At 42.2% G+C, this 19,059-nt stretch overlaps 1 protein-coding gene across 1 annotated transcript in view; it reads left to right on the top strand.

Moving 5' to 3' along the window:
• The window catches only part of LOC135573302 (metabotropic glutamate receptor 8-like), a 43,102-nt gene that overhangs the window by 23,813 nt on the left and 230 nt on the right, over window positions 1-19,059 (top strand). The gene's annotated exons all lie outside the window — the stretch shown is intronic.

Here is a 19,059-nt window from a genome sequence, read left to right as displayed (position 1 = left end):
TGGCCCGTTCCTGTAGGTTCATGCTCTACAACATCCGCAGAGTACGACCCTGCCTCACACAGGAAGCGGCGCAGGTCCTAATCCAGGCACTTGTCATCTCCCATCTGGATTACTGCAACTCACTGTTGGCTGGGCTCCCTGCCTGTGCCATTAAACCCCTACAACTCATCCAGAACGCCGCAGCCCGTCTGGTGTTCAACCTTCCCAAGTTCTCTCACGTCACCCCGCTCCTCCGCTCTCTCCACTGGCTTCCAGTTGAAGCTCGCATCCGCTACAAGACCATGGTGCTTGCCTACGGAGCTGTGAGGGGAACGGCACCTCAGTACCTCCAGGCTCTGATCAGGCCCTACACCCAAACAAGGGCACTGCGTTCATCCACCTCTGGCCTGCTCGCCTCCCTACCACTGAGGAAGTACAGTTCCCGCGCAGCCCAGTCAAAACTCTTCGCTGCTCTGGCCCCCCAATGGTGGAACAAACTCCCTCACGACGCCAGGACAGCGGAGTCAATCACCACCTTCCGGAGACACCTGAAACCCCACCTCTTTCAGGAATACCTAGGATAGGATAAAGTAATCCTTCTCACCCCCCCCCTTAAAAGATTTAGATGCACTATTGTAAAGTGGCTGTTCCACTGGATGTCTTAAGGTGAACGCACCAATTTGTAAGTCACTCTGGATAAGAGCGTCTGCTAAATGACTTAAATGTAAATGTAAATGTACAGGTAGAGATATTGGTGTGCAAAAGAGCAGAAAAGTAAATAAATAAAACCTGTGGGGATGAGGTAGGTGAAAATGGGTGGGCTATTTACCAATAGACTATGTACAGCTGCAGCGATCGGTTAGCTGCTCAGATAGCCGGAGTTTGAAGTTGGTGAGGGAGATAAAAGTCTCCAACTTCAGCAATTTTTGCAATTCGTTCCAGTCACAGGCAGCAGAGTACTGGAACGAAAGGCGGCCGAATGAGGTGTTGGCTTTAGGGATGATCAGTGAGATACACCTGCTGGAGCGCGTGCTACGGATGGGTGTTGCCATCGTGACCAGTGAACTGAGATAATGCGGAGCTTTACCTAGCATGGCCTTGTAGATGACCTGGAGCCAGTGGGTCTGGCGACGAATATGTAGCGAGGGCCAGCCGACCAGAGCATACAAGTCGCAGTGGTGGGTAGTATAAGGTGCTTTAGTGACAAAACGGATGGCACTGTGATAAACTGCATCCAGTTTGCTGAGTAGAGTGTTGGAAGCAATTTTGTAGATGACATCGCCGAAGTCGAGGATCGGTAGGATAGTCAGTTTTACTAGGTAAGCTTGGCAGCGTGAGTGAAGGAGGCTTTGTTGCGGAATAGAAAGCCGACTCTTGATTTGATTTTCGATTGGAGATGTTTGATATGAGTCTGGAAGGAGAGTTTGCAGTCTAGCCAGACACCTAGGTACTTATAGGTGTCCACATATTCAAGGTCGGAGCCATCCAGGGTGGTGATGCTAGTCGGGCATGCGGGTGCAGGCAGCGATCGGTTGAAAAGCATGCATTTGGTTTTACTAGCGTTTAAGAGCAGTTGGAGGCCACGGAAGGAGTGTTGTATGGCATTGAAGCTCGTTTGGAGGTTAGATAGCACAGTGTCCAATGACGGGCCGAAAGTATATAGAATGGTGTCGTCTGCGTAGAGGTGGATCAGGGAATCGCCCGCAGCAAGAGCAACATCATTGATATATACAGAGAAAAGAGTCGGCCCGAGAATTGAACCCTGTGGCACCCCCATAGAGACTGCCAGAGGACCGGACAGCATGCCCTCCGATTTGACACACTCAACTCTATCTGCAAAGTAATTGGTGAACCAGGCAAGGCAGTCATCCGAAAACCCGAGGCTACTGAGTCTGCCGATAAGAATATGGTGATTGAGAGAGTCGAAAGCCTTGGCAAGGTCGATGAAGACGGCTGCACAGTACTGTCTTTTATCGATGGCGGTTATGATATCGTTTAGTACCTTGAGTGTGGCTGAGGTGCACCCGTGACCGGCTCGGAAACCAGATTGCATAGCGGAGAAGGTACGGTGGGATTCGAGATGGTCAGTGACCTGTTTGTTGACTTGGCTTTCGAAGACCTTAGATAGGCAGGGCAGAATGGATATAGGTCTGTAACAGTTTGGGTCCAGGGTGTCTCCCCCTTTGAAGAGGGGGATGACTGCGGCAGCTTTCCAATCCTTGGGGATCTCAAGACGATATGAAAGAGAGGTTGAACAGGCTGGTAATAGGGGTTGCGACAATGGCGGCGGATAGTTTCAGAAATAGAGGGTCCAGATTGTCAAGCCCAGCTGATTTATACGGGTCCAGGTTTTGCAGCTCTTTCAGAACATCTGCTATCTGGATTTGGGTAAAGGAGAACCTGGAGAGGCTTGGGCGAGGAGCTGCGGGGGGGGGCGGAGCTGTTGGCCGAGGTAGGAGTAGCCAGGCGGAAGGCATGGCCAGCCGTTGAGAAATGCTTGTTGAAGTTTTCGATAATCATGGATTTATCGGTGGTGACCGTGTTCCCTAGCCTCAGTGCAGTGGGCAGCTGGGAGGAGGTGCTCTTGTTCTCCATGGACTTCACAGTGTCCCAGAACTTTTTGGAGTTGGAGCTACAGGATGCAAACTTCTGCCTGAAGAAGCTGGCCTTAGCTTTCCTGACTGACTGCGTGTATTGGTTCCTGACTTCCCTGAACAGTTGCGTATCGCGGGGACTATTCGATGCTATTGCAGTCCGCCACAGGATGTTTTTGTGCTGGTCGAGGGCAGTCAGGTCTGTAGTGAACCAAGGGCTGTATCTGTTCTTAGTTCTGCATTTTTTGAACGGAGCATGCTTATCTAAAATGGTGAGGAAGTTACTCTTAAAGAATGACCAGGCATCCTCATCTGACGGGATGAGGTCAATGTCCTTCCAGGATACCCGGGCCAGGTCGATTAGAAAGGCCTGCTCACAGAAGTGTTTTAGGGAGCGTTTGACAGTGATGATGGGTGGTCGTTTGACTGCGGCACCGTAGCGGATACAGGCAATGAGGCAGTGATCGCTGAGATCCTGGTTGAAGACAGCGGAGGTGTATTTGGAGGGCCAGTTGGTCAGGATGACGTCTGAGGGTGCCCTTGCTTACAGAGTTAGGGTTGTACCTGGTGGGTTCCTTGATGATTTGTGTGAGATTGAGGGCATCTAGCTTAGATTGTAGGACTGCCGGGGTGTTAAGCATATCCCAGTTTAGGTCACCTAACAGAACAAACTCTGAAGCTAGATGGGGGGCAATCAATTCACAAATGGTGTCCAGGGCACAGCTGGGAGCTGAGGGGGGTCGGTAGCAGGCGGCAACAGTGAGAGACTTATTTCTGGAGAGAGTAATTTTCAGAATTAGTAGTTCGAACTGTTTGGGTATGGACCTGGAAAGTATGACATTACTTTGCAGGCTATCTCTGCAGTAGACTGCAACTCCTCCCCCTTTGGCAGTTCTATCTTGACGGAAAATGTTATAGTTGGGTATGGAAATCTCAGAATTTTTGGTGGCCTTCCTGAGCCAGGATTCAGACACGGCAAGGACATCAGCTGTTAGCAGAGTGTGCTAAAGCAGTGAGTAAAACAAACTTAGGGAGGAGGCTTCTGATGTTGACATGCATGAAACCAAGGCTTTTTCGATCACAGAAGTCAACAAATGAGGGTGCCTGGGGACATGCAGGGCCTGGGTTTACCTCCACATCACCCACTGAACAGAGAAGGAGTAGTATGAGGGTGCGGCTAAAGGCTATCAAAACTGGTCGCCTAGAGCATTGGGGAGGAGCAGAGGAGCAGGTTTCGGGGCATGGTAGAATATATTCAGGGCATAATGCGCAGACAGGGGTATGGTGGGGTGCGGGTACAGCGGATATAGGACTCGTTTTACTGTGGATATAGACACATCTGTACCTGTTTCTCCAGCATCGTCACGAGGTCCTTTGCTGTTGTTCTGGGATTGATTTGCACCTCTCGCAACAAAGTATGTTCATCTCTAGGAGACAGAACATGTCTCCTTCCTGAGAGGTATGATGGCTACGTGGTCCCATGGTGTTTATACTTGCCTACTATTGTTTGTACAGATGAACGTGGTACCTTCAGGCATTTGGAAATTGCTCCCAAGGATGAACCAGACTTGTGGAGGTCTACAATTTGTTTTTTGAGGTCTTGGCTGATTTCTTTTGATTTTCCTATGATGTCAAGCAAAGAGGCACTGAGTTTGAAGGTAGGCCTTGAAACACATCCACAGGTAGACCTCCAATTGACTCAAATTATGTAAATTAGCCTATCAGAAGCTTCTAAAGCCATGACATCGATTTCTGGAATTTTCCAAGCTGTTTAAAGGCACAGTCAACTTACTGTATGTAAACTTCTGACCCAGTGGAATTGTGACACAATGAGTGATAAGTTAAATAATCTGTCTGTAAACTATTGTTGGAAAAATTACTTCATGCACAAAGTAGATGTCCTGACCAATTTTGCCAAAACTATAGTTTGTTCACAAATTTTGCTGCTTCAGTGTCAGATATTTTTGTCAGATGTTACTACGGAATACTGAAGTATAATTACAAGAATTTCATAAGTGTCAAAGGCTTTTATTGACAATTACATGAAGTTGATGCAAAGAGTCAATATTTGCGGTGTTGATCTTTCTTTTTCAAGACCTCTGCAATCCGCCCTGGCAGGCTGTCGATTAAATTCTGGGCCACATCCTGACTGATGGCAGCCCATTTTTGCATAATCAATGCTTGGAGTTTGTCAGAATTTGTGGGTTTTTGTTTGTCCACCTGCCTATTGAGGATTGACCACAAGTTCTCAATGGGATTAAGGTCTGGGGCGTTTCCTGGCCATGGACCCAAAATATCGATGTTTTGTTCCCTTAGCCACTTAGTTTTCACTTTTGTCTTATGGCAAGGTGCTCCATCATGCTGGAAAAGGCATTGTTAGTCACCAAACTGTTCCTGGATGGTTGGTAGAAGTTGCTCTCGGAGGATGTGTTGGTGAGCCCATTCCCTTGGCTGAAAAGCAACCCCACACATGAATGGTCTCTGGATCCTTTACTGTTGGCATGACACAGGGTTGATGGTGGCGCTCATCTTGTCTTCTTCGGACAAACTTTTTTCCGGATGCCCTAAACAATCGAAAAGGGGATTCATCAGAGAAAATGACTTTACCCCAGTCCTCAGCAGTCCAATCCCTGTACCTTTTGCAGAATATCAGTCTGTCCCTGATGTTTTTCCTGGAGAGAAGTGGCTTCTTTTCTGCCCTTCTTGACACCAGGCCATCCTCCAAAAGTCTTCACCTCACTGTGCATGCAGATGCTCTCACACCTGCTTGCTGCCATTCCTGAGCAAGCTCTGTACTGGTGGTGCCCCGATCCTGAAGCTGAATCAACTTTAGGTGACGGTCCTGGCGCTTGCTGGACTTTCTTGGGCACCCTGAAGCCTTCTTCACAACAATTGAACCGCTCCCCTTGAAGTTCTTGATGTTCCGGGCCTCTGAAGCCCGTTTTGTGCAAAGCAATGATGACGGCACGTGTTTCCATGCAGGTAACCATGATTGACAGAGGAAGAACAATGACTCCAAGCACCACCCTCCTTTTGAAGCTTCCAGTCTGTTATTCGATCAGCATGACAGAGTAATCTCCAGCCTTGTCCTCGTCAACACTCACACCTGTGTTAACGAGAGAATCACTGACATGTCAGCTGGTCCTTTTGTGGCAGGGCTGAAATGCAGTGGAAATGTTTTTGGGGATTCAGTTAATTTGCATGGCAAAGAGGGACTTTGCAATTCATTGCAATTAATGTGATCACTCTTCATAATATTCTGGAGTATATGCAAATTGCCATCATACAAACTGAGGCAGCAGACTTTGTGAAAATTAATATTTGTGTCATTCTCAAAGCTTTTGGCCACAACTGTACACTTAGTTACATTGCTTTAGTTTGAACGTGCAGACTGGCACCTAGAACAGCGGGAATGTTTTCTCTAGTTAGCACCATTGTTAGTGCAATGCCCCTTAAAGTGTTGCTCTGTGCTACCCAGTGGGGCTGCGTGGGGGTCCACCCCCCCTTCCTCATCCTCCCTTCCTCATGGGCTAGGTCGGTCTTCTGTGCTCTGCGGCCATCCCGTGCTCCCTGCCCTCATGCCTTGAACCGCCCACCGCTGTTTCAGTGAATACAGCTGGAGAACTGCAAGGCAATCGCCACTCGGGAGCCATGACCAATTTGACAAATATATTTTGTCCTGCTAATGACAGGGTTAATAATATATCTGTGAGAATATCCAAGGGGCTTTTATATAGTTCTAAATTAATAATAATACTTGCTTTGTTTAATAAATAACAACATTTTGGAGATGATTTAATTTTCAAATAATGTAAAATGAGCGAGAGAAAGGCCATTCTTGAACATGGGGTGAGACATTGTTACCAATTTGTAAATAAAGCCAGTTTATTATTTTTTTCTGTTTTTAGAGGGAGAGAAACCATAAACCTGTACTGGTTGGCGCAGGTATTGAACCAGCATCTGTAGCAATACAGCTTGCACTGCTATGCACCGTTGCGCCACTCAGGCACTGTACAATGTGAACGGTCGGGGGTGGGCTACAGTACAACAGTAAGAGCAAAATAATCCTAATAAAATAATATAAACCTTAGTGTAACAACAGTTTTAGTAAGTAATACTGAAGTCATGCAAAATGATCAGTTTCTATTTAGATTTATGTCGTCCATTCATTGTCAGTTAGAGACACAGTAGCGTCTTAGGACCCAAAAGCATATTCAGTGCTCTAACTCTAACGCTGGTCTGGAGCAATGAAGTTGTAATGCAGTGTACCATACGTACTAAATCGCAAATTACCTCCAAATCCCGCAGCATAATCACGATATGAAATTATAGTGATTATGAATAATAACACATATGGAATCATGTAGTAACCAAAAAAGCTGGTTGAGAGAATTCCAAGAGTGTGCAAAGCTGTCATCAAGGCAAAGGGTGGCTATTTGAAGAATCAAATATGAAATAGATTTTGATTTGATTAACACTTTTTTGGTTACTACATGATTCCATGTGTTATTTCATAGTTTTGATTTCTTCACTATTATTCTACAATGTAATAAATAGTAAAAATAAAGAAAAACCCTTGAATGAGTGGTGTTCTAAAAATTTTGACCGGTAGTGTACTGTGTTTGTAGCTGTATGACCCAGTGTGGTTTAATAAATCTAGTTAGAGCTTTCTTCAGAGTCCGACTGGAATTTGTACCAGACTCTTCCGGCTGTAAATTCTACCAGGTGTCAATTCAGTACCGCTTCAAGGTTATGTAGTAATGACGCGGAACATGATCAGCACATGTGACTAGGCAGTGAGCCTAGCCTTGTGGTGTTGACGCCTTAAGGTAGTGTGGTCCAAGTGTATTTGGCCCTCCACTGAGGTCTCTGACCCGAATGAGGCTGACCTGTGGTGTGCGCTGTGTGGTGGTAATTCTAACCAAAAGGAGAGAGAATGTATCCTTCAAAACAACTTTTTTTAACAAGACTTTCAAAAATGAAGCAATCAATAACAACCACTAAATCAGTGCATCGTTAGGAAAGCCCAAAAAACGGAGTTCTCTCTCCTCTCATAGAAAAAGTACAACCTATTTTGTCTACTTGGCAGTTTAGCAGATGGGTGGAATGGTGTGCAAAAGCTGATATAGCTTGTCTGTTCAGATTTAAATAGCTGATGTTGCCATCATTGTCTGTTCCATCCTGCATGTTTCCACACATCTAAGTTCATGTAGATTGTGAAAACAGGATTTCACATACTGAGGTCGCACCCAAATGGCTCTTATCTGTACACCCAGACTGATGACGAAGTCACACAAGACAAGCCTGTATCAGTAAAAATACTAACATATAACGATATACTATGCTGTTTTTACTTACGAGAATTGTCTATCTAATTAAACAGTATAGTATGTCATTATTATTTAATATCCACCACATCTCCTCCCTTTTGAGATTAATCTCAAACTAATAGGAAATGACTCACAAGCATTTTCATCAAACAAGCATTAACATGAGGAAAAATGGAAGACCGTCTTACACTTTACAATCATAAATTACCTCCATTGTCATTGCGTTGCAACTCTCCACATAGTGCAATTCATTCTCAGAAGGGGGAAAGGAACATATGAATTTAAACATCAGTACATATTTTATCACCACACACACTTTATCACCAAGGCAATCGCTTCGTTGAGACTGTCCATATTGCCACAGGGTCACCATGATGGTAGGCCCCTAACTTCTTATGGCTGGGGGGCAGTATTGAGTACCTTGGATGAATAAGTTGCTCAAAGTAAATGGCCTGCTCCTCAGTCACAGTTGCTAATATATGCATATTATTGGATAGAAATCACTCTAAAGTTTCTAAAACTGTTTGAATGATGTCTGTGAGTATAACAGAACTCATATGGCAGGCAAAATCCTGTGGAGTAATCAAAACAGGAAGGGAGAAATCTGAGCTTTGTATGTATTCAGCAGAGTCCCCAATGAAATCCCCTTGAGATATTAATGCTGTTGCACTGGCTAGGGGTTCCACTAGATGTCAACCATCAATAGAAATTTGAATGAGACTTCTATGGTGTTGTGGGAGTAGAATCCAACAGGTGTCTGGCAGTCAGCCATTTTCTGATCACGCTTATTCCTCATGGTATCCACTTGCTCATGAAGACACGCAGGAATACTCCGGTTGGAACTTTATTGAAGCTATATGTTAAAAACATCCTAATGATTGATTCTGTACTTAGTTTGAAATGTTTCTTCGACCTGTAATATAACTTTTAAAAGTTTTTGTCAGCTATAACGCTGACCAGAATAAGCGTTTGGACATGTATACCAAACGCGCTAACAAAAGAAGGTATTTGGACATAAATAACAGACATTATCGAACAAAACAAACATTTATTGTGGACCTGGGATTCGTGGAGTGCTTTCTGATGTAGATCAAAGGTAAGGGAATATTTATCATGTAATTTCTTGTTTATGTTGACGCCATCATTGCGGCTATTGTGACGTTTACTTCTGAGCGCCGTCTCAGATTATTGCATGGGTTCTTTTTCCGTAAGGTTAAAAAAAAAAAATCGGACACAGCGGTTGCATTAAGGAGAGGTATAACTATAATTCCATGTGTATAACTTTTATCATCTACATTTATGATGATTATTTCTGTTGAATGATGTGGCTATGCAAAATCACTGGATGTTTTTGGAACTAGTGAATGTACCGCGCCAATGTAAACTCATATTTTGATAAATATGAACTTTATCAAACAAAACACACATGTATTGTGTAACATGAAGTCCTATGAGTGTCATCTGATGAAGATTATCAAAGGTTAGTGATTCATTTTATCTCTATTTGTGGTTTTTGTGACTGTCTGGAAAATCTTTTGCTGGAAAAATGGCTGTGTTTTTCTGTGGCTATGTGGTGACCTAACATAATCGTTTGTGGTGCTTTTGCTGTAAAGCATATTTGAAATCGGACACTGTGGTGGGATTAACAACAAGATTAGCTTTAAAATGGTTTGAGATACATGTATGTCTGAAGAATTTTAATTCTGAGATTTCTGATGTTTTGAAATTGGCTCCCTGCACTTTCACTGGCTGCTGTCGTATCGCTCCCGTTAATGGGATTGCAGCCATAAGAACTGTTTGGGGTAGGGGGCAGCATTTTCACTTTTGGATAAATAGTGTGCCCAAACTGAGCTGCCTCCTACTCTGTCACAGATCCTAATATATGGATATTATTTTTAGTATTGGATTGAAAACACTCTGAAGTTTCTAAAACTGTTTGAATCATGTCTGTGGGTATAACATAACTTATTTAGCAGGCGAAACCCCGAAGACAAACCATTCAGATTTTTTATTTTAAGTCACTGTCTTTTCAATATGTTTTCATGGGAATCCAGAATTCGAATTGACTTTCCTGCAGTTCCTACCGCTTCCACTGGATGTCACCAGTTTGTAGAAATTGGTTGAGGTTTTTCCTTTGTGTAATGCAGAAGTACCATAGCTCAGAACGAACATCACTTCATGTGTACCTTTTGATAGAGGCATGTAACCAGAAAAGTAGCGTCAGTTTGTTTTGCTCCTGTATTAAACACAGATCACCAAGTCTTCATTTGGTTTGATTATATACGTTTAGAAATACCTACAGTTGTATTACAAAAGTAGTTTGAAATGTTTTGGCAAAGTTTACAGGTAACTTTTGAGATATTTTGTAGCGACGTTACGTAAATTGGAAGCAGTGTTTTTCTAGATCAAACGCGCCAAATAAATGGACATTTTGGATATATATCGATGGAATGAATCGAACAAAAGGACCATTTGTGATGTTTATGGGACATATAGGAGTGCCAACAAAAGAAGCTCGTCAAAGGTAAGGCATGATTTATATTTTATTTCTGCGTTGTGTCGCGCCTGCAGAGTTGAAATATGCTACTCTCTTTGTTTACTGTTGTGCTTTCATCAGATAATAGCATCTTATGCTTTCGCCGAAAAGCCTTTTTGAAATCTGACATGTCAGCCGGATTCACAACGAGTGTAGCTTTAATTTGCTATCTTGCATGTGTAATTTAATGAAAGTTTGATTTTTATAGAAATGTATTTGAATTTGGCGCTCTGCGTTTTCCCTGGCTATTGGCCATGTGGAACACAAGTGTCCCGCCTACTCCAGAGAGGTTAAACATTCATGAAAATATAAGTGTCTTACATCGTTTAAAAGCTTAACTTCTTGTTAATCCAACCACGTTGTCAGATTTTAAAAAGGCTTTACGGCAAAAGCATACCATGCGATGTTCTGAGGACATCGCCCCGCATACACCAGCATTTTTCAATCCAGCAGAGGTGTTACAAAAATCAGAAATAGCAATAAAATAAATCACTATTCCTTGAAGATCTTCCTCTGTTTGCAATCCCAAGGGTCCCAGCTACACAACAAATGGTCGTTTTGTTCGATAAAGTCCTCCTTTATATCCCAAAAAAGTCAGTTTAGTTGGCGCGTTTGATTCAGTAATCCATCCGTTCCACTCGTTCAACATGCAGACAAAGGAATCCCAAAAGTTACCAGTAAACTTCTTCTAAACAAGTCAAACAACGTTTCTAATTAATCCTCAGGTACCCTAATATGTAAATAAATGATCAAATTTAAGATAGAATGTAGTATGTTCAATACTGGAGATAAATAAGGTAGTGCGTGCCCTCATTCTCGCACACCACAAGACTAGTCCTAACAAGTGACACCTTAGAAAAACAAAAAACAAGCCTGAAACCCTTCCTAAAGACTGTTGACATCTAGTGAAAGCCATAGGAACTGCAATCTGGGAGGAATTATGTTGAATATCCCATAGACTAGCATTGAACTAACCTGTGACCTCAAAAATAAAATCTTGTTGGATTTTCCTTGGGTTTTTCCCTTCCATGTCAGTTCTGTTATACTCACAGACATTATATAACAGTTTTAGAAACCTCAGAGTGTTTTCTATACAACGCTACAAATTATATGCAGATCCTAGCTTCTGGGCCTGAGTAACAGGCAGTTTACTTTTGGCACGTCAGTCATCCGAACTTCCGAATACTGCCCCCTAGCCCAAAGAGGTTTAAACTATTTTTGTTAACATTGGAATGTTATTTTAGGAGTCATAAGAGATAACTACTAATCATATCCTTTGCACATTAAGTAGCCACACCCCGAATGAGGTCAGAGCGTATCAGTGTGATGGAACCGCCCTTATCGACCAGAGACTCACTAAGAATTAACATACGAGACCAAAAAATCGTGAGACCGAGGTCCACGTGTTGAAAGGGTTAGAAACGCTGCAACTCACAACACGAGGTGAAGAAAATGAACCTACCAGACCAGGACCACGCCAGTCTGCAGCTACGAGTGTAAAGTGAGTTTGGAACTTAACTATCTACCCAAGGAAGAGAGGAGAAGCTCACCTCAGACAATCACTGGTGAGTCATTGAAGCCACAGGCAACTAAGAAGAATGACACATCGATATACAACTTATATATTCTAGAGTTTCTTTCGGGAGATGGTAACTGTAACGGTTCTCTTGTAGTGAAGGAGAAGCGGACCAAAATGCAGCGTGTAGATTGCGATCCATGTTTAATAAACAAACGTAAAACACGAATCAATACAAACACTACAAAACAAAGAACGTAATGAACCGAAACAGCCTATACTTGTGTAAACTAACACAGAGACAGGAACAAGGACACTAAGGACAATCACCCACGAAACACACAAAGAATATGGCTGCCTAAATATGGTACCCAATCAGAGACAACGATAAACACCTGCCTCTGATTGAGAACCACTTCAGACAGCTATAGACTTAACTAGAACACCCCACTAAGCTACAATCCCAATACCAACACACCACATACAAAAACCCCATGCCACACCCTGGCCTGACCAAATAAATGAAGATAAACACAAAATACCTCGACCAGGGCGTGACAGTAACTCGTTAAACAACAACTTCTTCCATGGTGCACCAAATTCCTAATGAGTTCATTGTTACATGATTAATATAATCAGGCAACAATTAAACATAGCAGGTAATTATTCGATAAATAACAGTCATCACGTTAATGAATGTCACGTCATGACAATTTATACATATTTCAGACATGGAATGCAATAGATGACAGTAATCACCCCAGATATACTTGGTTAACTTGATAGGTCATGTAATCATCTGGCAAAGTGGAGTCTGTTGTTTAGATATGTAGCTAGCTAGCTAAACAATGAACCATAATCCCAACCCATACAGTACAAACAGATTTTGTTATAGCTAGCCACCATGCATAAAATGCTGTAGTATGAATCTGTAGGTAGCTAAAGCTAACCAACTACGTTCAATGTTAGCTAGCTAGCTAACATTAGACTATAACAAGCAATGCAAATGGATTTCTGAGATACAAATAATATTTCTACACAGATCATACACGTAACATTAGCTAGCAAGCTACCAAGCTAACGTTCGCTAGCTAGCGAACAGTTCGCTTTAACTTGCAATGAAAATACTTTCTGACAAAATTAGAAACGTATAATATCTGAAAATGTAGCAAGACTCTTACCCATATACATGGATGAACCTTTCACAGCAGACTGGAACTCTTTAACTAGGGTAAGACGACCTCTATCGTTTCCGTTTTGTTTGTAGCTACAGCTTGTTTGGCTCGTTGTGTCAAGTCACTCCAGTTCACACTAACCATGTGCAGAAAGTAGTCCAACTTTTTCCCACTGATCTTCGTCGATAGCGTCTGCTAAATGCAGGGCAGCAATGTTGTTGAGTGCAGTAGAAACACTTTTGTAGTTGTCCATGGCTAACGTTATATATGGCACTTTACAAAACAAAAGCAGTTCATACATTCTCATAGATCATCATAGTGTTGACATCCTAGAATATGGGTTATTATTTTCCAAAACATTCATGGTTGCAACTGAATTATGTCTTTGAGGTAAATATAATAATCAAATAAAAGTCTAATTTTAAAAAATCATTTATTGCAACAAGTCCTGAATGTGCATAAGTAACAACTGACTATGTATCCCCCTTTCCCTTTAACACCCAAGGGAACATAAAAAGTGTTTAAAAATGTATATTTTTTCTTCATATCCTGCATTAAATCTGTAATGAATTTAACTGAAAAGCCTCCGAGCCCATGTTTGTTGAAGTCATACATGGCTAATGAGGAGAGAAGGGGTTACCAACATGAGTTATCTAAAATTAGCTCTAAATGACTCCGGGGAGGAGTGAGTTAGAATGTGCCGATGCTGAGTTCTCATCCACCTACCGACGCTGTCACAGTATTTAACAGTGGAAGTGTGAGGCAATGTATTTCTGGTGCGCAAACAGATTTCACTGTGTTAGATCTCTCATGAGTATTCACCATACAATATTTTTAACCTGATTTTCTGTCAGTGAGAGGGAGCAAGGAAATTAATGCCAAAGATAGCAACACCCCAAAATGTACAGTGCATTCGGAAAGTATTCAGACACATTGACTTTTTCCACATTTTGTTAAGTTACAGCCTTATTCTAAAATTGATTAATTAGTTTTTTTCCCTCCTCAATCAACACACAATACCCCATAATAACAAATCAAAAACAGGTTTTAAACATCTTTACAAATGTTTAAAAAATAATATCACATTTACATAACTTTTCAGACTCTTTAATCAATACTTTGTTAAAGCACCTTTGGCAGGGATTACAGCCTTGAGTCTTCTTGTGCATGATGCTACAAGTTTGGCGCACCTGTATTTGGGGAGTTTCTCCCATTCTTCTCTGCGGATCCTCTCAAGATCTGTCAGGTTGTATGGGGAACATCGCTGCACAGCTATTTTCAGGTCTTTCCAGAGATGTTCGATCAGGTTCAAGTCCGGAGTCTGGCTGGGCCATTCAAAGACATCCCAAAGCCACTCGTGTGCTGTCATGGCTGTGTGCTTAGGGTCGTTGTCCTATTGGAAGGTGAACCTTCACCCCAGTCTGAGGTCCTGAGCGCTCTGGAGCAGGTTTTCATCAAGGATCTCTCTGTACTTTGCTCTGTTCATCTTTCCCTTTATTCCAATCCGGACTAACCTCTCAGTCTCTGTCCACTGAAAAATATCCCCACAACATGATGCTGCCACCACCATGCTACACTGTAGGGATGGTGCCAGGTTTCCTCCAGATGTGACACTTGGCATTCAGGCCAAATCATGGTTTGAGATCATGGTTTGAGAGTCCTTTAGGTGCCTTTTGGATGTGCCTTTTACAGTGGAGTGGCTTCCATCTTGCCACTCTACCATAAAGGCCTGATTGGTGGAGTGCTGCAGAGATGGCTGTCCTTCTGGAAGGTTTTCTCATCTCCACAGTGTAACTCTGGAACTCTGTCAGAGTGACCATTGGATTTTTGGTCACCTCCCTGACCAAGGCCCTTCTCCCCCGATTGCTCAGTTTGGCCAGGCAGCAAGCTCTAGGAAGGGTCTTGGTGGTTCCAAACTTCATCCGTTTAAGAATTATGGAAGACACTGTGTTCTTGGGTACCTTCAATGCTGCAGAAATGTTTTGGTACTCTTCCCCAGATCTGTGCCTCGACACAATCCTGTCTCGGAGCTCTACGTACAATTCCTCATGGCTTGGTTTTTGCTCTGACATGTCAACTGTGGGACCTTACATAGACAGGTATGTGCCTTTCCAAAACAGGTCCAATCAATTGAATTTTCCACAAGTGGACTGTTTTTGTTTTGTCAACATGGGGTATTGTGTGTAGATCGATAAGGAAAATGCTTTATTTAATACATTTTAGAATTAGGCTGTAACGTAACAAAATGTGGAAAAAGTGAAGGGGTCTGAATACTTTCCAAATGCACTGTATGTCACCTGTAGTGTAAGCTTCATATTTACAGTACATTCTCCTTGGTTCGTTGATGCGTCAGGACTGGATTTATGGGTTATTATTGACCTTTAGATGTCAACATGGCTGCCAGTGAATCATGTGATATCATTTAAGAGCACAACAATGCCTTTTAGTTTAAATCACAATGACCAAGCTCTCTCAGCACATGGCTCCGTGGTCGCAGTATTAGCTAAACAGAGACTGGAGTAGATTTAGTGCTAAATTAAGGACATATAAAATTAATTATAAGAGGATCAGTGGAGTGGTGGTGCATAGAATTGATGCATTGTTCTTCTCTGCATTAATTTATCTGCCTCAGTAATAACATGTTAATGAAATCTTTCTCTCCCTGTCACCATTATACTTCACCTCTGATGATATTCTGTTTTGCTGAATGCATATCCTCACAGGAAATGATGGTAGTAGACTCCCACAAATGAAACTCTGCATTGAAGAGACATAACTGAGCAATAGAGATGCCTTCATCATTACTGTGTCATTGTGTGCCCTTGTGATTTTGGAAAGAACATATCCTTTTGGGAAAGCAATAATAACTTTATTGATTCATTCATGACCATGGGGGAAAAGATTAGCTGTGATTCGTTTTAGCTAATGAATGTTTCTGGTGGTTACTGCAGCAAAACGTCTTTCTGCAGGGTTGCCACCTTTATCAGCGCTTCCTCCTTTCACCCTGGTAGTCCTTTGAGCTACTTTAACAGTGCGGAAGACTTGGGCCTGGATACAAAGCGGGGGAACTTTCATACACACAAATAATGATGGCAAAGTGTGTAGAGGATTTTGTTAAAACCTGTGTTATTTTATGTATGTATGTGAGTAAGTCTTTGTTCATGTACTATGTGTGTGTGTGTGCGCCTGTACGTGTATGTGCATATGTGTGCGTATGGATGTGCCGCATAACTAATCCTGTGGCATAATGTGTGACGGCCACCCCTTGATTTCCATTATAGAATTAGATTGCCAGAGGTGTCGCACTGCAGTCTTAATCAATACACCCTCCCAGAGCCTCCAGTGTGTGTGTGTGTGTGTGTGTGGGGGGGGGGTCTTCTATTTGAGGTTGTGCCATACCCTCCTAATTCACTATCCCATCTCAAAAGGGGAGACATTTCTCTCTCCCTTCTCATTTTGGGTGAGTGTTGAAATAGGTTGCATGGTGCCTGTTTAATTAAGAGATCTCCAAGTTCAAATAGTATACTGTGCAGACGTCTCATTTTCTTATCCATCTCTGAGTGGATGGTAGCAAATGGGTTTATTATGTGTAGGTTTGGTTTTCTGCCTAAGGTTCTTATTTTCTGTGGGAGAAACTCAGAATATTGTATATTTTGTATGTTGACTTTCTGTTTCTATTCTGTTTGTACATTGTCTATTGCTGGCAGCACCTATTCAGTAAGTAACATTCCGGGTATGTTTAAGTGTACTAGGCAAATAAAATGATTCTGATGAGGGTTTGGTTTGCACTTGACTAAGCAATTCCTAAGGTCAAAACTGTATTTGTCAAGACTGCACCCAACAACACAGAGAGGGTTCCCCTGGAGTTTCTCTTCCCTCGCCAATAAACCAAGGAAAGGTAGAGTCAGGTCCATCATTATTGGCACACTTGATAAAGATGAGCAAAAAAGACTGTATAAAATATAATGCAAATAGTGAGGTATATTGTACGCTCAAAAGAATGGAGAATTTAGATTACCTTATACAATTGCTCAGATAATAGTAAAAAAAGTCATACAAATAAATTTGAAAAAAGACAGGGGTCAAAATGATTGGCACCCCTTTGCGAGGATAACGACACAGCCTTTTCCTAAAATGTTATATGAGATTGGAGAACACCTTCGGAGGGATCCTAGACCATTCCTTTGTATAAAATCTTTCCAGATGCTTGATATCCTTCGTCTGCTCTTATGGACTGCCCTTTACAATTCAAATCACAGATTTTCAATGGGGTTCAAGTCCGGAGACTGAGATGAACATTGCAAAATGTAGATTTTGTGGTCAATTATCCATTTCTTTGTGGGGTTTTTTAAACTCCTTTGACTCATCACATACCCTGCTGCTACTGTTCATTATCTATCCTGTTACCTAGTCACTTTACCCAACCTCCAGTTGAAGTCAGGAGTTTACATACATATAGGTTGGAGTCATTAAAACTCATTTTTCAACCACTCCACAAATTTCAAATGACACAATAAATTTTTCCAACAATTGTTTACAGACAGATTATTTCACTTATGATTCACTGTATCACAATTCCAGTGGGTCAGAAGTTTACATACACTAAGTTGACTGTGCCTTTAAACAGCTTGGAAAATTCCAGAAAATTATGTCATGGCTTTAGAAGCTTCTGATAGGATAATAGACATAATTTGAGTCAATTGGAGGTGTACCTGTGGATGTATTTCAAGGCATACCTTTAAACTCAGTGCTTCTTTGCTTGACATCATGGGAAAATCTAAAGAAATCAGACCTCCTTGGTCGCAATTTCTAAATGCCTGAAGGTACCATGTTCATCTGTACAAACAATAGTACGCAAGTATAAACACCATGGGACCACACAGCCCTCATACCGCTCAGGAAGGAGACTCATTCTGTCTCCTAGAGATGAACGTACTTTGTTGCGAAAAGTGGAAATCAATCCCAGAACAGCAAAGGACCTTGTGAAGATGCTGGAGGAAACAGGTACAAATGTATCTAAATCCACAGTTAAACTAGTCCTATATCGACATAACCTGAAAGGCCACTCAGCAAGGAAGAAGCCACTGTTCCAAAACCGCCATAAAAAAGCCAGACTACGGTTTGCAACTGCACATGGGGACAAAGATCGTACTTTTTGGAGAAATGTCCTCTGGTCTGATGAAACAAAAATAGAACTGTTTTGCCATAATGACCATTGTTATGTTTGGAGGAAAAAGGATGAGGCTGGGAAGCCGAAGAACACCATCCCAACCGTGAAGCACAGGGGTGGCAGAATCATGTTGTGGGGGTGCTTTGCTGCAGGAGGGACTGGTGCACTTCACAAAATAGATGGCATCATGAGGGAGGACACTTATGTGGCTATATTGAAGCAACATCTCAAGACATCATTCAGGAAGTTAAAGCTTGGTCGCAAATGGGTCTTCCAAATGGACAATGACCCCAAGCACACTTCCAAAGTTGTGGCAAAATTGCTTAAGGACAAAGTCAAGCTATTGGAGTGGCCATCACAAAGCCCTAACCTCAATCCTATAGAACATTTGTGGGCAGAACTGAAATAGCGTTTGCGAGCAAGGAGGCCTACAATCCTGAGTCAGTTACACCAGCTCTGCCAGGAGGAAAGGGCCAAAATTCACCCAACTTATTGTGGGAAGCTTGTGGAAGGCTCCCTGAAACATTTGACCCAAGTTAAACAATTTAAAGCCAATGCTACCAAATACTAATTGAGTGTATGTAAACTTCTGACCCACTGGGATTTCGATGAAAGAAATACAAGCTGAAATAAATAAGTCTCTCTACTATTATTCTAGCATTTCACATTCTTAAAATAAAGTGGTGATCCTAACTGACCTAAGACAGGGAATTTTTACTAGGATTAAATGTCAGGAATTGTGAAAATGTTTAAATTTAT

The sequence above is a fragment of the Oncorhynchus nerka genome, linkage group LG9a (genome assembly GCF_034236695.1).
Source record: "Oncorhynchus nerka isolate Pitt River linkage group LG9a, Oner_Uvic_2.0, whole genome shotgun sequence".
NCBI lineage: Eukaryota > Metazoa > Chordata > Actinopteri > Salmoniformes > Salmonidae > Oncorhynchus > Oncorhynchus nerka.
The sequence above is the reverse complement of the archived record's forward strand: the minus strand, read 5'-3'. Positions and strand labels throughout refer to the sequence as shown.